The sequence below is a fragment of the Vicugna pacos genome, chromosome 15 (genome assembly GCF_048564905.1).
Source record: "Vicugna pacos chromosome 15, VicPac4, whole genome shotgun sequence".
Taxonomy (NCBI): domain Eukaryota; kingdom Metazoa; phylum Chordata; class Mammalia; order Artiodactyla; family Camelidae; genus Vicugna; species Vicugna pacos.
The window spans coordinates 5,786,600-5,809,846 of NC_133001.1; the positions used below are offsets into that span (position 1 = coordinate 5,786,600).

Below are 23,247 nucleotides of genomic sequence, written 5' to 3' on the forward strand. Positions count from 1 at the left end.
CCATAGAATTTCCGAGGAACAGCGAGCGCAAGTTACGAATCTCAGAAATTCAGGTCTGGACCCCCACATATCAAAGGATGGACCCTCTCCTCATCAAGCAGATACACAAAGTACAAGGAGAAGACCAAGAAATGCTGAACAGATAGGAAGAACTAAAGAGCTTACAGCTGTAACTCATAGACTTATTGGATGTTATTTTACTTGTGCCCATTTAGTTACAGCCAAAGCTATATTTTGTTAATGATTCTAATTAGAGAATGAGCTGAAACAAAGCCAAGGTGTAGGAAGCAAAAGAAAAAGTTAAAAGTAGCTGAAAATTATAGACAGTAACAGCAAGAACCTAAATAATTTGAAAGCACAAAAATTAGAATAAAACAAATCAAAGTGCAATACAAATGTTAGAGGGAAGAGGGGGTAAAAATAGAAAGAAAATAATGCATAAAGGATAGTAAAAATAAGTACTAAGAACCTATTGCTTATTACATACCAGTTATGATATTGAGATAACATAAAAATCAAATAGCCATTTTCTATTAATAAGTGCACATATTTACCCACTGATGATTTATCTTATGTAGTAATTTTCAGAATTTGCATGAATTTTTTATGTCACACAAATGCTAATTAATTATTGAGAAAATAGATAATTTGATTGGAAAAAAATGGAAACATTATGTCTGGTGAATATCTTATATAGCTTACTGTACTATTTCTGAAATACCTATTGCCTGACCAATGATTTAAATGAGAATAGATTTCTCATTTTGAAAAGGTGACAGGTATTCATTAATATTATGGCTCCAAATTTAATTATTCCTTAACTTCCCACTTTAATTTTTAGAGATTAAAATACCACAGAGCCAAATCATATATTGGTAATTTTCTAGTCATTAATAAAAAGCTAAAGTTAGGAAGTGTGGCAAGCATACTTTTTTCTGTTTCTTGGTAGCAAGTTTCCATGAATAATTTAGGAAAAAAATTCAATGTAGTTTCAAAAAGTAAAGAGATGTTATTTGTATCAATATATACATCAGTGAAAATATTAATTCTTTGAACCTATTTCAAGTACAAAATATCTACTCCAACTTCACTTCCAATTAGTAATAATATATTCTCCATAATGGCTATGGTTTATGTAATATGTTTAGGCATGGTTTATATAGAGCATCATATAAGTAATGGAAAACCATTCAATGCTTAGTACACACTAGGGAGAAAAATCAAGGCATCTTCACATAAGTTGACTGAAAATCATATGTAAATATCTCAGAAGGTTATTTTCATCAGAATTCATACTGAAAGTACTTACTTCAATGCTCTTTAGTAAGAAGCATTCTAAAATGAATTCTTAGCATGCAGTATGCTCCTTAAAAGGGTTAAATTGATACCACCCTGCCTCTCTATTCATTCTCCTACCATGAATATTTCCATTTACCTGGCTATAGGGACATTATAAAATTTATGATTTCCTTAATCATGTAGACAGATCTTCTTATTACCAGAAAATAAAAATGTGTAAATATTATGAAAATATTGATTAAGAAACAAGCTCTTCCGTTTAGTGTTTTCACTCTAGACAATTGCATGAACTAACATCGACAAACATCCCTATATTCATTTTATTACCCACTGAATAAAAGTTGGGTAATTTGGAGACATAAGTTATTATTTATCAACTAATAATACAAATTCTGCTTTAGCCAAAGTTTGCCATCAAGTGATGTGAGAAACTCCGGGGCTACAAATCAGTGTTTCATAAAATTTAGATTGAAAAGAGAATAAGTAGTTGTCAATTATTAGATTAAAATGATTTGAAAATTACTCAGTCTAAAATTTTGAATTATAGTCAACTAAATTTCAATTAAGCATCAAGTTTATATCCTAGGTAAATTCCAAATCAGTGCTCAAATTTTTCAGTTGTTGTCATAATCTCCCAATGCTGTTTGATACCATTTAGAGCATTTAGACTTGTTTCACCCATATTTTTCTAAAATAGTGTTTCCGAATATGACACTAATTCAATGGTGCCCATCTAACTTGGAAAAATTATTTTTCAATTATTGATATTTAAATTATGTGTATGGAAGACATTTTAAATGTTATACTCATTATTCAGTGAATTACATTATTATACTTCCATCAAATTTTTATTTTAATTAAGTTTGGTCCTTCTGACTCTTCTTCAATAACCTACTACTATTTCAGTGATTTCAGTTGGCTTGTTACCTGTATTTGACACTCAGTGTATTAACATTTTGGGCCAAAATAAAAAAGTCAGCATTATAAGTAAAGGAAACCTATTATCCTATATCGATTAGGCTTAAAAAATACTCAATGTACAGCTGTATTTTCATACGTAAAACAATCTTTAAAGACTTGACTCTTAACAGGACCAAATTTCTAAATTGGGATTGGCTGACATGAAAACAGTATTTATTTTAAAAATTATTTCATTTCAACCAACATGCCTTAAATGTCTACTCAGTGCCAGGCTCTGTTCTGTGAGAAATAAAGATAAATAATACAATACTCTGTCTTTAAGAAATTGAGATAGAGTGGAAGAGATAGAGAAATCCACGCTAGTGGGACAAGGATGATTTTATAAAGCTCATGGCTGATCAGAGTACTAAAGGAGTTACAGGATGCATATAGGCAGTGAATTATTTGACATTTTAAATGAGTCAGTAAAGATAAGATAATATAAAATTAATTTGCTTAATTTTTCTAGATATTTTAGAGAAAAATAATTCTTGTTCCTCTTTTCCATTCTCCACAATGTAGTCAGAATTAGCTTTTAAAAATGAAAATCTGATCGTATCACTCTACTGCCTTAAAGCTTCCAGTGGTTTCCTAGTGACGTTGGGGATAAAACCAAGACTTGGTGGTAACCTGTGGGAACCGCCATAATCTGGCTTTTTGCCCTTATCTCCAAATTCATCTCATAAGACTCTCACAATCATGCTGTCTTTTTGGCCAAACAGAATTGCTTTTAGTTTGTTCAGCACACCATGTTCTTTTCCACCTCAAGCCACTCCCATAAGCTATTCCTTCTTCCTTTCAACCAGATCATTCTAATCCTCTTTTCAAGTTTAGCTTAAATTGTCACCTCCTAGAAGTTTAGGTTTTCCTGTTACAACTCATCATTTTAAGCTCTTTGAGGAAAGGAATGGATGGGTCTTGTTCATGCTACATTCCCAGTGTCTAGAGCAGCTCCTGACCCATGGACATGTTTAGATAATATTTAATAAACTAATGAATATTTATAATGTCACTAGCTAGATATTTACTTAAGTTACTTAAAATCTTAAAATTCTCCAACGTAATCAAATATCTACATTATTTCAGTATTAAGGATAACTACTTCAATTTGTCACAGTTATAAAAAGAGCAGTGTTTTTAATCCCTTTGAAAGGCAACAGTATTCTCATTTTATTATATTACTGATTTTATTATATTACCACTTCAAAATGTACAAAATAGAACTAGATATGAAGGCCTTGCTTGTGGTCTTTTTACATTTATACAATCGAAGGAAATTCATAAACACAAGAAAACTAAAGCTGTAAAAATAAATTTCATATGAATAAATACTGATGTAATACAATGGATGCTATTTTATTGAAATTAATTACCAGCTAAAGCATATATTTGATGGAGATGATGACAGCATAGGTCCTTTGGTGTCTTAAAGTGCATAATGTTTTGCACTGTGATAATTTAGTATTTTTCATCATTTTTCTCTATTCACTATGCAGTTAAACTTTCATTTTTATGATGTCTTTTGATCACTAATTCCTAATTTGTCTAATCTCAGTAACTTGAGGCAATTAAAGTACTTACAGTTTACCCTAATACCACTATGAGCACAAAGAAAGTATAGACACTGAAATTGCACATAGTATTTGTTACTTGGTACTTGTGAATGTGTGGACTCAAATCTGTATATTAATTTATGATAAATTAAATCTTAAATCACCATAATTAGTTTTTATAAATAATAGTTGTGCAATTAATGAATAATTTGGAAAAAACTTGGGATATTCATCAAGGATATATTCAATTCACTATAGAGTGCCAGTCCAATTAGTTTTCCTATAGTACTATAGTTAAAACATCAGTAATTCAAGCTGTCTTCTTAAAATATTTTTTTTCAGTTTCTGCTTATTTGCAGTAAAAGAAAACCCTTTCCAGTTTTCTCCATTGTCTCTGACAGCAAAGTGAAAAGAAGTAAAAGAGAAAAATACTAATAAATTATGTTAACATAGATCTACTTTTTTTTTAAAGTCTACTTTGTTTAATGATGTACAAAAAAAGTGTGAGTAAAACCAAAAGTAAATCAAACATTATCACGTTTGTTTATACCACAATCCCGTTTTCCATATTAACTTTACTATTCAACCAACAGAAAGTAGGTGGCAATTTAGGGACTGGGAAAGAGATAAAACCAAAAAAACTTTTCTAGCATGTTTATTCTACACTGTGTATAGCTGTGCTCACAGAGATGGCTTCTCTTACCTCTCTGCTGTGAGGAATTCAGTTGTATATGCACAAAAGCTGAGGGAGACTAGAAATGGGTCCATATCCAGGCGCATTGTCATACAGTTCAAACAGCGGTGCAGCTACTAGCTTGTAATTTTTAGGAATTGCAAACAAGGCTTTCTCTTGAAGTTGAACCAAACACAACTTCTTATGTTCCTTAGGTTTTGCAATGTGTGCAGGAATATATGGACACTGAGGAGGTTCAAAATTTGTTCTCCACCAGTTACCAATGCAGTAGTCAGTGACCCAGTCTTGCAGGACTCCATCTTGACGATCCAGTATCTCTGTCATTAAGCATTTTAGTCCTTCCACTTCATCTTCTCTGGGGTTAAGCTCACCACCAGGTAATTTGAAGAAAGCTGTTGGCAGCTGTGGCAGTTAACACGTCGGGCAGACGGTGCTCATGGACAATCAGAACCCCTTCTACAATCATTCTCATGCCAATTTTATCAAATCCCTCCCTCAAACGCTGACATCTGGCTGCAACAGAGCTGCCCTTCTCATAGAGAGGCTCTTTTATACCAAAAGTTTAATCGGTAAGAGGCTACAGGTTCATAGCACGCTCCAGGGTGAGGGGCTTGGTCTGCTGGACGTACTTGTTGCCGAACTGGTTGACCCCGGGGCCAGCCAGTCTGCGAGCGACTGGGCGGGACCACGGACCCGCCGGCGAGTGGAGAGGGGGAGGCAGGGCGACCTTCCCTGCGCCGGCAGCGGTCATCTGCGTCCCGCTCAGCAGCCGCCGCCCGCCGTTAAGACGAGAGCGCCAGCTTAGATCTACTTTAAACGGTGCATTAACACCAGGCTTCCCTTTATTAGTGTCCAGTAGTTCACGGACTGGATTTTAGTCTCCACCTTTGTCGCTTAATATGTGTGAGACCCTTTGCAGGTCACCATGAAATTAGGGCCCAAATTTCATATCCATAAAAGAGTGTCATTATTACATTAGGGTTGTAATGAGGATTAAACGTGATGTTGGGTGGAAATCCCAAAAAACACTCTCAAGTATTTTTTCCCATTAGAAAGATAAAAACAAATAGCTGATTAGTTTTGAGGTCACAGAACGAGGCTGAGCCTGTTCTCTGCCCTTTGTTAGCTGTGTGATCTTGAGGAATAACTTCAGCTCTCAAATCTGCAACTTCTTAGTAAATGAGAATACCTACCTCGTAGGTAGTTACGTGAAGAAAGTTTAGCACATTTCTGAATTGTGTTTAACAAATACTAATTTTTTTTATTATTTTCACCAAATATGTTTTAATTCTTGCTATGTGCATGACATTGTGCTGATAGGAATATAAAAATGAGTAGTGCAGGCTGACATCAAGTAGTCTATATAACTTTAAAAAAGTAATTATAAGGTTATTATAAGAAACACTGCCACAGTAGCATTTTTTAAATATTATTGAAGTGAAGGATAGGGACTGACTACCTCTAAATGTCAAAGTCAACCAAGGCTGTACAGAGGATATTTGAACAAATTCTTGAGAGATAAACAAAAGTTTCAAACTAGTAAATCGTGTTTATATTGCTAGGATATATTAAAAATGCTTTAAGTAGATACTTATGCTGAATAGAAACATGATGAATCTAAACCAAAATAAATAAAGGACATGTTCAACTACGTTTTAAGGAATACTTACATTTGTATAAATAAACCTAAAAACAATTGATGTTTTTAGTTTAGGGAATATTCAGATGTTTAAAATTAGATAACATAATATCTAGTGATATTTTAAATTTCACCAGAATAGTTTGTTGCCTTAACTGTAAGATCTCTTTTGAAATTATTTCTTAATATTTACTTAAAAATATTTTCAATAATCTCTAAACCCTATAGTTCATTATTTTAGCCCTAATAGATTTCAATTCAAAGTTGACTTAAAAATAGCCAGAAATATGTAATATGATTTAAAAATTGTAAGTAAAGAGTCATGTATTTCTAGGATTATGTATTTTAAAATAGGTGGAATCTTTCAGATCATCTAATACGACACCATTATTTTATACAGGAGATTATGGTCTGGAAGAGGTTATATGAAAACCCAGCCTTCATATTGCTAGACTAGTAATCATTCATCCTTTCATTTACTCATAGTTTATGAGAGGCTAATGTATGCAAAGCCTTGTATTAGGTCATGTATATGATAGGTTAATGTATATGATAAACACAGTTGGGTTTTCTTCTTCAAGAAGTTTATAGTTATACTACTAAAAATAATCATTAAAATGTGTTTTAGTCTGGATAACATTTTTAAACATTTTTTCTTATATATTATGGTAGAATATTTCTATTCATTTTCTAATATGTAGCCAAGTTCTCTTAGCTGTTAATGAGCAGCCTTGGTGGTTGATATTTCTAAGTAAAAAATGTGAATATATTCTTCTGGAAAAGTTTCCATATATATATATATATATATAATAATTATAAACTCTCTTTTGTAGTTCTTCCTGGCAAAAATTTAGATGACTGTATCATCTCATGGAGTAAAATATGTTATAAGCATCTATAGCCACTGCTGCTACTTTTTTGCCATATTATAGTGAGTTCTACTATAATATGTTCAATAGCTAGTGATCATATTAATAGTATCAAGCTGCATTTTAGTTTAGTTTTTAAAGTAACATGAAATTATGTTTAACTGAAGTTGAAAAAGATGTAGACTTCCCTTCCCACAAAATGGCAGTTAAAAGAAAACCTGTTTTAATTACCAGTTTGTAAATAGAACACTACGCTAACTTTCCCGTTTATTTCAAAAGTCAAATTCTATGATTTATAACAATTTTGTTTAAAACACTGGACCGTAATATGACAAAAACTCCACTGTGTGGAAGTAACAGTTCTTGGGTGCATAACATGTTCTTTTGCTAATAAGCTGTTTGACCACATGTAAAATATATTTTAAATCTTTTCAACAGTTTGCAAGCAACTAATAACATTTTCAAATTTTCTATTAATACTTCTGTAGAGTATAAATTTGTAAATTGAAAATGTGTTCTTTTTATTAATCTTCATGAGCAATATCTCAATGAGGAAGTTAATGTATGGGTGGTTACTTAAATCTTTATGGGTATTGATTTATGTCCATCAAGTATCAGGGTTTATTGAACATATTATCTCTGTGCTAAGCTTATGATGAATTCAAAAGAAGTATAAGATACGGTCTTTAGAAGAGTTGTAGAAATAAGACTTTAGAGGAAATTATTGATCAATTCTAAAAGAAAGAATGATTACAAAATGAGTATGATATGTGAGTATGGATGACTTATAACTGTCTTCAAACCTGTGATATGCTGTTATATGTAAGAGAGATCCAACCTGTTCTGCCATAGGTTGTAGAACCTAGTGTATGGAACCACAGGAAGGTACAAAATAACTTATGATAGAGAAGATTCTTTTAACATTGAGTTTTGTTAAAATATAGACTATGTGCTTCAGAAAGCAGTAAATTCCAAAATCACTAATGAGATATTCATCACAAAATTGTCAAAGTGGTCATTCATAACCATAAATGTATTTTTATACTTCTAATTATTACATTTTGTTGAATAAGTTGCTTTCAGGGGAAAAGAAGATAAAAAATAAAATATTAGAATTTACTTGGTAATAGGTTTATGCATTTTTGAAAGGTATTATACAAGAATACTCCAAATGCCTGAGGACCTTTATGATAATATTAAGCAATGAAAATTTATTTTTTTCACAAATGATATATCTCAAAGTAACTATTTTAACATTTTTATACAATGCTATCCTTAAAGCCACACTTTTGAATTATTCCTATGAAGAGATTTTAAGAATTTCTTAAGACCCAGTTTTTTGTTCTCCTTTAAGTAGATCTTAGGAAGCATGTATCTTTTCATATTAACTGAAACCATCATCTCATAGCAATGGTCTTATTCTATAAATGATATTTTTTTCAGATTTTCAACCTCTGTGTAATGCTCACCAGTAATCATTAATCTGACATTTATTTTGGTAGCTTATTCTTTATATTAACATATTTCTAATTTTTTATAGAATGAGCAAGCAAGGGAAAATAATAATGTATAGAACACTGATTTAAAATGGAGGCTTCCCTTCAAAGATCAGAGATGAAAATGGTTTTGTGTGAGTGTAACTGATTTCTCCAAATGGTTATCAAAGCTAATTATTTTACCTGTGAATGAGATGGTCACAATGAATGTGATGTTTATGACGTTTAAATCATTTTCCTTGTTAAAATATTTTGAAAGGGCTAGACTTCCTATTTGTGCTCAAAAGCTAGTGCCTGAGTGGACACCTCTGCCTTTTCCATTTTAGAAGAAATGGTCCAATTTTAGAGACATTTTTATCTTGTTCAGAATTATTTCAGGGCATTCTCACCCACTCTCGCAACAAGTTGCTTCCCTCGCACATAGTTTTCTAGAGCACATGGCTACCCTGCTGTGCACAAAGTGAAATCACACAATTAAACTTTGCAATTTTACGAAGAGCAGAACCTTCATATGTGGCAGAACAGCATGAAGTTTAGGTTTGGGGTGCATTAGCATAGTATATTTTTCTTTTCATAATTATATCATTTGGATTCTAAATCATGGACTATTGCTTTTTAATATTGATACTTGATTTTTCTTTGTTTAAAGTAGTCTTCAAATGGCATTTTTTAAAATAATACCAAATAACATAAAAGTGTCAGAAATTTCTAGATTGGTTTTATCCAGAGTCCAGAGAAGGTAGACATTTCTCACTTTAGTAGGCTTACATTCAGGCCAAGGGGGAAGAGGTTCCTCAACTCTCCTAAATTTTCCTGTTAGGGAGGAATACGGCCAAAGTTGATTTTACTCAAAAGACTATATGGTGATTTGAATTTCATTTAGCAGTTTGCTTTTGCTACACCTTTTTTTATTCACCTGTTCACACTTTTAAAATAAGACATTAAGAGGCTTCACACCATGGGATTATGCTTGGCACTATCAGTTATAATTAATATTATTCAATATTCCACATTAAATTCAGTTAATGAACCTGGTTCTGCTCCATATTAAAGGAAACCATGCTTGAAATCAGAGTTTGTTGACTACTTAATTTTTTTCTATTTTTGCTTTGCATTAAAAAGAATAAATGAGGACAGTTTACACTAATTCAATTTATTTATGGTCTTCTAGGATATACACTTGGGAGTTCTGATTGGATGTATGGAAGGCTATTATTCATGGCCAGGTGGTGGTGTAGATGCTAGGATTAAAGTTTCAAGATCAGATGAATGAACATATTCTACAAATATATTTGTTATCTCGGGCAATCTACTTAGCCTTTTTCTATTTTTACATTTAAAAAGGAGAAAGAATTCCGTTTTGAATGGATATTTTGTGGTTTAAATAAGGCTGTAGACAGAGTACCTGTGTTCAGACAGACAACCAAGAAATGATACTGTCCCCTTCTGGAGCCTTTACAAGGAAGAAATATGCTGTAGTCACATAAAAAATTTATCAGGTAAAGATATGCAAACAAATTAAGAAAACAATTAGCAAATAGTTTTAAATTTCTTATATAGTTGATTTCCTTAGAAATAAAATGTATAATCAATGCAACATTGACAGAGAATTATGGCAACAACTGATTTATACAGCTGTATTTAATGCTATTCATATTTATCTCATGTGTAAGTTATTACTAAAATAATGTGTAGCATTCAGTTCATTTCACGTTTCTATTGGCCTCACATTTTTTGCTTTGCCAGTTTTACCTGTAATTCAGTTATTCTCCAACCTCAATACAGCCAACCTATTTAACTTTCTTTTTATCTCCTTTATCCTTGTGAATTCTTTTTGCTTCTTTAGGAGATAATGGCTAGAAAAGAATATAATATGTGACCTAGATTTCAAAGCATTCCCTAGGAAACAAGTAAGCAATCAATGGGAGAATGATGAGCAACAGCCATTCTTATTTCTACTTAGATGTTATCTTTTTAGGTATAAGAGTCATTATGGCCACATTAAGAGATGTTGTATCTGAAAAATCAAATCCCTAATGTTTTCCATGTGACTGTGGTGTATCCATTAGAGTCTGCTGAGAAACAATGGAATATGTGCTAATTCAAGGAAGGTTCACTTAAAGGGATTGTTTCTAAATGAGTAGATATAAAGGAACTACAGGGGTCATACAGCTAGGATAGTAGCCAGGCTATCACCATTCCACCCACTGGGATGAGGGAAGGGAGATGTTGGACAGAGAGATACATATATCAGTCTGGCACAAAAGGAGGATCTGAATCAACCCCAGTCAACATAATAGGAGAGGCCCTGCAGAATAATCTTATTTTCCTCCCCTTCTCCCTCCTTCTACTGGAATTCTCCAGAGGATAAGAGAGTCCGTTGATAAAGTCTAGTGCTTCTCAAATTTTAATGTGTATTAGAATCACGCAGGGGTCTTGTTAAACCATCAATTCTAACTCAGCAGGTCTTGGGCAGGGCTCAATAATCTGCTTTTCTGACACGCTCAGTGAGGATGCCAGTGCTCCTAGTGTAATGCCACAGTTTGTGTAGCAGGATGTACCCTAGTCAACCTCTGTACAAAGAACAGGAAGGAGAGTAGATCTGGAAAGTCATAAGGAAAATGTAGACCACAGATGCGTTATGATGAGAGTGCTTTGTTGTCTTCAATAGCTGTGGCTTTAGCAGCAGAACCCTGTATGACAGTGTCAGAGTCCATCTATGCTTGTTTAAAGCAGAATCTAGGTAATGATCCCAAGCTTTCTAGTGAAGAACTTGGATAAAATACAATAATCCAAAATTAGAAGGATGAGAAAATAGTGTTACTTATTAAAGTAATAACATTTTTTGTATTTTTTAAAAATTATTCACTATACGAATAAAATCTGTAATGAAAGAATAGACAGTAACATATGCAGTCTATATAAAAAGACAGGTATTATCTAAGAATACTTAAATCGGTGGCAAAGGAAGTCATGAAAAAACACTTATGGTTATATATCAAATAAACTGAGTAAAATGTGTTTATAATTATATCTAATAAAATGGATGGTTGGATTTACACTTGTTTAGAGGCTGTGTTTGGGGCATCTCATTTTAAAGGGGCTGCAAGCCATAAACATTTGTTTGAGTGTCCCAAGAGGCATCTCAAAGAGATGGGCACTATTTTTACAAAAGTCAAAATGGAGATATGGAAGGCACATGTGAATGTCAAGGTGAAGAAGAATAGCATGGAGGGTAGGGGTAGAGAAGACGGTGCCTCCCAACACACACATAAAAACAATCAAATGGTGATTTCAAGTAAGTACAGTGAGAAACGTTCCAAACTGCAGACCCCTGAGTTTTGGTCAAATGTTTCTCACATGGCCATCTATGGTGTGCTTCCCAGTGAAGATAAACAGTAAACCACGATTAAGATGAATGTTTCTCCTAAGCAATGTTGGCAGTGTAATACTAGCTATTAATTATTAAGTTAAAAATAATTCAACATGAAAAATCATAATACTTAGAAATAAACATAATTAGACCTTGTATAAATAAAACTGAAAACACACACACACACACAGATTTGGAATTAGAGGAAATGTGGCCAAGATGGCGGAGTAGGAAGACCCAGAGCTCGCCTCCTCCCATTGGTGCCTCTGGGAGCGACCACTTACAGAGCAACTACTGATGAGGACCACCTGAAAACTAGCAGAAAATATTTTCTGCCCATCAATGAGACTGGCCTGAAGACCAGCAGGACAGATTTTCCTCAACTAAAGACATAAAGAAAGACCCACAGTGAGACAGGTTGAAGGGGTGGAGACACAGTACAGTGAGGAGACACACCGCCCAGGTGGGCAGCCCACAAAGGGAAATGGCCACGATTCCAGAGGCTCTCCCTAAGGAGTGAGTGTGGCTTTAAAGACCAGTGCAGCTTGTATACAAGGGACCTGGAGGGCCGTAGAAAACAGACTGTTCTCAAAGGGCATGCGCAAAATCTCACATCCTCTGAGTCTTAGCACAAAAACAGTAATTTGAAAGAAGCCTGGGTCAGATCCAGAGGTAAGGAGGTAACTGAATCTCCCCCGGCAGCTGTCATTTTAGGAGCTTGTTCTTTGACAAGGACCCTAGTGATGGGAAACACCATTTTGTAGTTCTCCCTATAGCCTATCAGGGCCAGGGGCTCATCGCCCACCTGCAGAACAACACCAGTCCTGGAACCCGTCAGGCCAAGCAGTCAGCCAGGCCAGGACTTGGCCCCACCCACCAGCAGGACAGAGACAGCCCCAGGGCCCCCAAGTCACACAGCAAACAATTCTAGGACACATCCCTGACCACCAGTAGGTTGGCACCAGCCCTGGGCCCCTCAGGCTGTATAGCCAGCTGCCCTGGGACACAGCCCCACCAACAGCAAGCTGACAGTCACCTTATGAAGCAGGGCCTGGAAGTCAACCAGGTGAGGAGCTAGCCAAGTCCACCAACACACACACCATAGTCAGTCATCCACACCAGAAAGGCCATGCAGGCCACATAGGAGACATCACTAAACTGCATAGCTCTGGTGACCAGGGCAAGTATAATGCTGTGCCTCACAAAGTGTCTCCTACGTAAGGCCACTTCTCCAAGGTCAGGAATCATACCTGACCTATGTTTATGTAGGTCAAAATATGCAAACAGAGAATTTGGCAAAATGATGAGACATAATAATATGCTACAAAAAGAGGAATAAGACAAAACTCAGAAAAAGATACTAAATGAGGTAAAGATACACGACTTACCTGACACAGAGTTCAGGGTGCTAATTATAAAAAGGCTCATTGAACTATAGGAAAGAATGGATGAACACAGTGACAATTTTAACAAAGAGCTAGAGATAAGAATCAAACAGATCAGAATAATATAATTAACTATAAAAAAACACTAGAAAGAATCAACAGTAGGTTAGATGAATCAGAGGCACAGATCAGTGAACTGGAAAACAGAGTAGTAGAAATCATCCAATCAGATCAAGGAAAGGGAAAAAATATCTTTTAAGATAATTTAAGAGACCTCTGGGACACTATCAAGCACACTGAAATTCACATCATGGAGATCCCAGGAAAGGAAGAGAGAAAATGGCAGAGAACCTATTCAAAGAAACAGTAGCTGAGAACTTCTGCAACCTGGGGAATGAAACAGACATCCTAATCCAGGAAGCACAGAGGGTCCCCTAAAGAAACATCCAAAGAGTTCCATACCAAAACACATTATAATTAAAATTTCAAAAATTAAAGATAAAAAGAGAATCTTAGATGCCACAAGTGAAAAGCAACTAGTTACATGAAAAAGAGCTTCCATAAGACTATCAGCTGACTTTCCAGCAGAAAATTTGCAGGCAAGAAAGAAGGGGCACAATATATTGAAAGTGATATAATGGAGAAACTTACAATTAAGAATATTCTACTTGGCCAGGCCAACATTCAGATTTGAAGGAGAGATAGGATTTTACAGACAAGCAAAGCTGAAAGAGTTCAGCACCACTAAACTGGCTTTACAGGAAATATTAAAAGGACTCTTCTAAGCAGAAAAGACTAAACCAGATATATAAAAATTATAAAATAAAATCTCATTGATAAATTCAAACATACCACAATAATGGTGGTGAATAGCAGGAAGGTTAAAAGTAAGAGTGGTAACACCATCTACATTCACAATTAGTAGTTTCATGATACACAAAACCAACCTATAAAAGATGAAAAATATAATGCTAAAACATTAAAAGTGGAGAGGGGAGTAAAAGGGAGGGCTGTTACAATGCATTCAAACTTAAGGGACTATCAACTTAAAATAATCATATACATATGTATGTAATTATAAATAAATCTCAAGGTAATAACCATAAACCAAAATATTAGAATAGACACACACACATACACACAAAGAGAAAGGAATCCAAACACAACACCAAAGACAGTCATCAAGTCACAAGGGAAGAAGGCAAAAGAAGAATAAACAAAAACAAAAAAATCAACAAAATGGTAGTAGTGCATTCCTATCAATAATTGCTTTAGGTGTAGATGGATTAAATGCTTCAGTTGAAAGACACAGAGTTGCTGAATGGCTAAAAACAAGAATCATATCTATGCTGCCTACAAGAGATTCACTTCAGATCTAAAGACACACACAGACTGAATCTGAAGGGCTGAATATGTAATCTGTGAAGCAGAAATGAAGAAAAGCTGGGATAGCAATATTTATGTCAGACAAAATAGACTTTAAAGCAAAGACAGTAATCAGAGACAAATAAGGACACTGTGTAATAATAAAGGGATTGATCAAACAAGAAGACATAACAACTATAAATGCGTCTGCAATCAACACTGGAGCACATACATATATAAAGCAAATTTAACAAATATAAAGGGAGAAATTCACAGTAATACAATAACAGTGGGGGATTTTAAATCCCACTTACATCAAAGAACAGAACACCCAGAGAGAAAAATCAATGAGGGAACACTGGCCTTAACTGACACCTTAGATCAAATGAAATAAATAGATACATACAGAACATCTCATCCCAAACCAGCAGAATACACACTCTTTTCAAGAACATATAGAACAGTCTCTAGGATAAATCACATGCTAAGCCACAAAATGTCTCAATATTAAATTTATATTTATAAACTTATATGTATTTTAGAATATATTTATATTTAGGAAGATTTAAATCCTATCAAACATCTTTTCTGACCACAAAGTAATGGATCTAGAAATCAACTGCAAAAAATAGACTGCAAAAAACACGAACACATGGAGGCTAATCTATATGCTACTTAAGCAAGCAGTGCATCACTGACAAGATCAAAGTGGAAATAAAAAACTGCCTTCAAATGTAATACACAGCACAGGGATTATAACCAATATTTTATGATAAGCTTAAACTGAGTATAATCTATAAAAATATTGAATCATATTTTGTACAACTGAAACTAATGTAACATTTTAAATCCACTATACTTCAACAGAATAAATACCTAGAGACAAATGAAAACAGAAACACAATCATCAAAATTTAGGAGATGCTGAAAAAGCATTTCCAAGAGGAAGATTTATACCTATAATAGCCTACCTCAGGAAACAAGAGAAATCTCAAACAAGCTGCCCTTACACCTAAAGGAACTAGAAAAAGAACACACAAAATCCAGAATTAGTAGAAATAATAGAGATCAAAGGAGAAATAAATGAAATAAAGACTAAAAAACCAGAAAAGATCAATGAAGTGAAGACTTGGTTCTTTGAAAATATAAATAACATTGATAAACCTATGGCCAGTTTCTTCAAGAAAAAATATTGGTCCAATTAAATGAAATCATAAATGAAATGAAATAGAAATTAGAACCAACAGAAGAGAAATAACAAAAGATCGTAAGAGACTATAGACATTATACACCAATAAAATGGATAAGCTAAAAAAAAAGGATAAATTCCTAAAGATGTACAATCTTCCAAGAGTGAATCAGAAATACAAAATATTAACAGGTCGATTACCAGTGATGGAATTGAATCAATAATAAAAAAAATCCCAACAAAAAAAGCCCAGGACCAGAAAAGTTCACAAGTGAATTCTACCAAACATTTAAAGAAGATTTAATGCCTAGCCTACTCAAACTATTCAAAAAAAAAAAAAGAGTAAAAAACACTTCTGAACTCATTCTATGAGACCAATAGCACCCTAATATCAAAATCAGACAAAGACACCAGCAAAAAAATTACAGGCCAACCACTGACGTAGATTAAAAATACTGAATAAAATATTAGCAACTGAATTTAACAATGCATTAAGAGGATCTTACATCATTATCAAGTGGATCAAGTGGGAACTAGTGCAGGGATGCAAAGATGGCTCAGTATACACCAGTTAGCTCATGGGCTATATACCACATTAACAAATGAAGAATAAAATCATATGATCACCTCATTTGATGCAGAGAAGGCTTTTGACAAAACTCAACATCCACTTATGATAGAAACTCTCAAGAAAGTGGGTCTAAGATGAAAATACCTTAACATAGTAAATGTCGTATAGGACAATCCTATAGCTAACATCATACGCAATAATGAAAAGCTGAAATCTTTTCCTCTAAGATCATGATCAAGATAAGGATTGCCACTCTCACCACTTCTATTTAACATAGTATTAGAAGTCTTCACCACAGCAATCAAACAAAAAAAAGAAAGGAAGGAAGGAAAGAAACAAAGAAACAAAGAAGGAAAGAAGAAAGAAGATTCATCCAAACTGGTAGGGAAAAAGTAAAATTGTCACTATTTATAGATGACAGAATAATATACATGGAAATCCCTAAAGAGTCCACCAACCCCCCCCCAAAAACCCCTATTTAAACTAGTAAGTAAATTCAGTTAAGTTGCAAGATACAAGATTAATATGTAGAAGTCTGTTGCATTTCTATACACTAATAATGAACCATCAGAAGAAGAATTTAAGAAAACAATACTATTTACAGTCCAATCAAAAATAATAAAATACTGAAGAATAAAACTAATCAAGGAGGTAAAAAACCTAAAAAACCTGTACTCAGAAAACTATGACTCTGATGAAATAAATTGAAGAAGACAAGAACAAATGGAAAGACATATGTGTTCATTGATTGGAATAAATAATATCATTAAAATGACCACACTGCCCAAGGCAATCTACAGATTTAATGCACTCCCTATCAAAATACCAACAACATTTGTCACAGAATTGAAAAAAAATTCTAAAATTTTCATAGAAACACAAAACCCTGAATAGTAAAACAATCTGGTGAAAAGAGAACAAAGCTGGAGATACCACAATCTTTGATTTCAGACTATACTACAAAGCTACAGTAATCAAAACAGCATGGCACTGGCATAAAGACAAACACATAGGTCAATAGAACAGAACAGAGAGCACAAAAACGAACTCACAGTTATATGGCCGATTAATCTTTGACAATGAAGCAAGAATATACAACAGAAAAAAACAGCCTCTTCAATAAATGTAGGAAAACCGGCCAGGTACAAGCAAAAGAATCAAGCTGGACTACTTTCTTACACCACATAGAAAACTGAAATCAAATTCATTCAAAGAACTAAACGTAATATCTGAAATCACAAAACTCTTAGAAGGAAGCATAGGCAGTGTGCTCTTTGAAATCAGTCTTAGCAATAACTTTTTGGATATGTTTCCTCAGACAAGGGAAACAAAAGTAAAAATAAGCAAATGTGACTACATCAAACTAAAAATCTTTCCCACAGCAAAGGAGACTGTCAATAAAATGAAAAGGCAGCCTAATGAATGAGAGAAAATATTTTCAAATGATATATCTGATAAGATATTACTCTCCAAAATACACAGAGAACTCATACAGCACAACATCAAAAAAAAGTCTCAATTAAAAAGAGAGCAGAGGACCCAAATAGACATCTGAAGAAGACATACAAGTAGCCAACTGACACGTGATGGGATGCTCAACATCACTGATCATCAGGGAGATGCAAACCAGACCAACATAAGATATCTTTTCACACCTGTCAGAATGGCTATTTTCAAAAAGACAATAAATAACAAGTGTTGGAAAAGATGTGGAGAAAAGGGAACCCTTGGGCACTATTGCTGGGGATGTAAAGTGGTGCAGCCACTATTGAAAATATTATGAAAGTTTCCTCCAAAATTCAAATTAGAACTAATACACGATCCAGCAATTCCACTTCAGGGTATTTTCCCAAAGAAGCAAAAACACTAATTACCAAATAATATGTGCACCCCTATGTCATTACAGCATGATTCACAATAGCCGAGACATGGCAGGAACGTAACTGCTTATCCATAGATGAATGGATAAAGAATGTAATATATCTTGCCATTTAAAACAACATGGATGGACCCAGAAGGTTTATTACGCTAAGTGATGTAAGTCAGGCAGAGAAAGACAAATAACATATGATTTCATTTATATGTGACATCTAAAAATAAACCCAATAAAAAAGAAACAAACAACCAGAACCACAGTCATAGATACAGACAGAAATCAGGAGTTGTTGGAGGAAAGGGTGGTGGGGGGATGAATGAGTTAAATGAGCTTAGATTAAGAGGCACAAACTTCCAGTTACAAAATAAGTGAGTCATGCAGATGAAATGGATTATAGTCATTTGGAATATAGTCAATATAATATCTTTGTATGGTGACAGGTCATTTTAATTAGACTTAACCTGGTGATCATTTGGTAATGTTTAGGAATATTGAATCACTATGATTTAATTATACTTCAACAAACAAACAAACAAAAAACCTCATAGAACCAGAGGTCAGATTTGTGGTTACCAGAAGTAAGATGTCAGGGAGGGGAACTGGATGAAGGTGACCAAAAGGTACAAACTTCCAGTTATAGGGTAAATAAATACTAGGGATGTAATATGCACCATGATTAATATAATTAACACAGCTATATGACATATATGAAAGTTGCCAAGAAGGTATATTTTAAGAATTCTTATTACAAGGAAAAATACGACTTTTTCTTTCTATTTTATTTTGTGCCTATATAGATTATAGTTCACTAAACTTATTGTGGTGATCATTGCTTGATGTATTAAGTCAAATCATTGTACTATATACATCTGAAACTTATACAGCATTGTTGATGTCCTTGAATGAGTAGGCCGTGGGGCCCAAGGCCAGAGTCACAACAACATGTTTGTAGTACAAAGTAAATGATGATTGTATGCATGCCCCGGTTATATGAGTTTTACAACAAAGAAAGTAGAAGTACGCATGCGCTCGTGGTGTTCTGTAAGCCTCATGAACAAAGAAAGTGACACTGTACATGTGCAGGCGAAAAACAAATAAAAGCAGGACCAGCGCAGCACGGAGCGCACGCACCACCTTGTGGCAATGAAACAAAGCGCTGTTTCACTCCGTGTTGGCTCATGGTGCAGTCTGTCTCGTGGTATGGCAGCTCCTTGTGCATTTTTCCAGTAGGGCCACTCACCTCCTCAAATCCCACTGCAGCCGCCCTGAGCTGACAAGCACTTGATGTCATTTGTCTCTCAATAAAACTGGAAGAATATAAATAAAATAAAAAGAGGAAAAAAGACTTGGAATGAAAAATACAGCAAAGAGACTTAATTCGTGAAGTTGACATTTTCCCCCAAATTTATTTATACCCGTATTTTTTCAAAGTTCTGAAGGGAGATTTTAGAAATCTGATGTATATACTTAGATTTTTCTCAAGGAATAAAAGGGCAAGAGTATCTAATAACACTTTGAAAAGAGAACTAATAAAATAATTTGTCTTATAAACTGATAAAAATTCTGTAGAAAATAATCACTTTTATAGATTTAAAAACATTTTAATCCTCCTAGAGAATGTCATTCTAAGTGAAGTAAGCCAGAAAGAGAAAAAAAAAAAAATACCATATGAGATCGCTCATATGTGGAATCTAAAAAACAAAAACAAACAAACAAACAAAAACAAAGCATAAATACAGGACAGAAATAGACTCATGGACAGAGAATACAGACTTGTGGTTACCGGGGTGGGGGGCGGGGTAGAGGGTGGGAAGGGATAGACTGGGGTTTCAAAATTGTAGAATAGATAAACAAGATTACACTGTATAGCACAGGGAAATATACACAAAATGTTATGATAAATCACAGAGAAAAAAATGTGACAATGAGTGTGTATATGTCCATGAATGACTGAAAAATTGTGCTGAACACTGGAATTTGACACAACACTGTAAAATGATTATGAATCAATAAAAAATGTTAAAAAAATAGAATAAAAAAATAAATAATCCAAAAAAAAAACAAAACATTTTAATCTACCAGTAATCTATATATGCTATAGAAAAGATCATTAAATCCAATAGTAAATTTTACATTTTTATATGTAGATCAGTATGACTGCGTTAGGTGATGTTACTGTTTTATTAATTTTTATAAAAATTTTCACATCTTATATTTGATAATAGCAACATAGGCATTGTTATAAGACTTTCATGTTTCGAAGTACTTTGAAAAAACTTAGAATAAAACATACATGTTTATGCATATATACTTTTTTTTTCAAGAATCTAAGTACACACAGAAACCACAATCATGATTTTATTTTTTTTTTTCTGCTGGCCAAACTACTCAGTTTCCTCCAGAAATTTAATGAAATATTAGCAACCCTCTCATGCCTAGTAAGAACTTGAAGAGGGGGACAGACTTACAAGAAAAATGTAAATTGTCACTCTTTCCAGATGTCCTTAAGGTTTATTTTGCCTGCTGATAAAGCTCGCACTTTCCATTCAGCTGTGTTAAAGAGTCCACTTAGAAAACTTTAAAAACTGCTTCTGCCTAAGGATGCTCCCCTACTGCCTACCCCCTTGGAGATAATGTAACAAATGACTTCTTTTTATAGGGAATGACTTTGCAAAACAAAACAATAAAGCATGTTCAGAAGTAACTAAACTCAGCAGGCCCAGTCATCACTGCTTGGCTCTGCAATTTCAAATCTATAATTAGACATGTTGTCAGGTTTTTTTCCAGGCTTTAATGACTTCTGTTTTGTTTGTAACAAATGCTGGAGAGCCGCCTCCTGGGAGAATTGCAGGGGGTGGGGAAGCTGAGCTGATGAGAGCTTGGTTTTATTTGAGATGCAGTTTCCTCAGTTTCAGGTTGTTTAACACTCTAGCATGTTAGAAGACTGTAGGTGCATTGTCTGAGGATGTGTGTGGTAGGCAGTGTGGTTGGGGTATGTGGGACAGCTTGCAGAGTTGTCCAACTGAAGCAGTAAATGAGCAAAGGTGGAGCTGGGAGTCATGACTCGACTCTGTCCCTTGGGCTACGTGCTCCATTGCTGCACTTTGATGGTCATGATGTGGTTAATGAATAGCTGGGCAAAGGTATGTTTAGTTATGGTTATTCAATAAGTTGACAAACTTTTATTGAGTGCCTAGTACATGTGAAATGTTGTGCTAGGAACAATAGGGGACAAACCAACTCCCGTAATCTACTAGGAAAAAGAAAACACTGGCAAAAACAAAATCAGTGATGGTGAAGCAGGCAACTAACCTCCTGAAGGAAGGATTTCTTGACCTCTCCAGGCTCAATCAAACCTTTGTCCTAGCCTTATTGTGATGCTAAGTACACTGCAATGATTTTTTTTTTTTTTTTGCACTCTTGCTTTATTCACCAGACAATGAGCTACTTGGGGACAGACTATTTTTATTCATATTCCATTTCTTAGTGTCTTACATGACCCTGACATGAAGAACATGCTTAGAAAATGAGAGTGTGTGAGTCAATGAATGTGAAATAGAGCCACCTCTATATTGAAGGAATGGTACCAATAGGTGCCGGTGGAGAGGGTAAGAGAAGGAAGCCTCTGAGGGTGGCTGGGGATACACAAGGAAGGCTCTGTGTCCACTCAAGGTGAAAGGGCTCTGACTAAAATTTTGGTATATGTGTAATACACTTTCAATTGTGTGGAGTTGTTAGGATAATATCATAAAGGGTCCCTCTTCCTCCCTGAAAAGAGTGCTTCCTGAACAGTCCTGAAACTCCCTCGAAGTAAGTATACCTTTATTAAAATTGAAATCTTGTTCAGGAGACCTCAGGCATCAATATCTTATAAATAAACACTTTATCAGGTAACTTTCTTTTTGGGCTATTCCCAAGGGTGGAATATCACCTCCTAGTAGGTTTCTAGGAAAGAGATGAGAGTAGGACATAGCAGTTGGGCAGGACCTCAAATACAAGCATGGTTATTAACTATTTTTCTTTGGGCTAATTCGTTATACTGAATAAATGGACACATGGGGGTAGGATGCTTTTTGTATTACTCCTATTTCTGATATTCCCCATGCAGAAGTGACCTGGGAGGTACACTTAGCCAACAGAATCTGCATTTTCAAGCTTGACTTGAATCAGTCAAGTGTTTGAGGAATAAAGAAAAATTTGCTTCTCCCCATGGCTAGAGGGAATAATTGGTCCCACCTATACAACCAAAAGCAAATAACCAAAATGCAAGTTTAGGATCCATTTTGCAATCCCTGAAAAAAATCTATATAAGTATAGTTTTATTACTGTTAATGGCTCTAATTAAGGTGGAAAATTAGTCTACTGTTCCACTGAAAATACTGCAAACTTGCACAGAAAGTCACACAAATACCAAGCACCTGGAAGCTACAGGAAAATGAAGGAACAGTTTCATTTTGAATGTTGTTTCCTATACAGAAGAATAATCATAATAAACAAAGAAGTCTTTATAAAGGATCAGCCTTTTTAGTGGGGTCTCAGAAATTCAAAAGGGCAAATACAAAGGTGCTTAGAAACATACCTGCAGTCTAACAAAAACCATGAGGCAGCTATGAGTTAAAACATCATAAGCATTTAAACCATTAAACACTTTAATCTCTAAAGGAATGCTATTTTTTTTATTGAGTTATAGTCAGTTTACAATGTTGTGTCAATTTACAGTGTAGAGCACAATTTTTCAGTTCTACGTAAACACACATATATTCATTCCTGCAAGGAATGCTATTATTAAAAGGATTTCCTTTTATGTCCAATAGTTCTGTGTTGACTTGACCTGATTATCTAATGGTGGACCAGTTACCTTTGGCATACTCCAGTGCTGTAGGTTAAGTGTGAAGGAACTTCATCTGCCAGACTTCTGGCTTTCTGGAGGTGACAGACAAAATGTCTGTGACCTTTGGTCAGGAATATGCAAGGGGCC

At 34.5% G+C, this 23,247-nt stretch overlaps 1 pseudogene; it reads right to left on the reverse strand.

Annotated features, from left to right (window-relative positions):
* Window positions 1–4,533: 4,533 nt before the first annotated feature.
* LOC140685431 (cleavage and polyadenylation specificity factor subunit 5 pseudogene) lies at window positions 4,534–19,560 on the reverse strand (annotated as a pseudogene).
* Window positions 19,561–23,247: the final 3,687 nt, after the last annotated feature.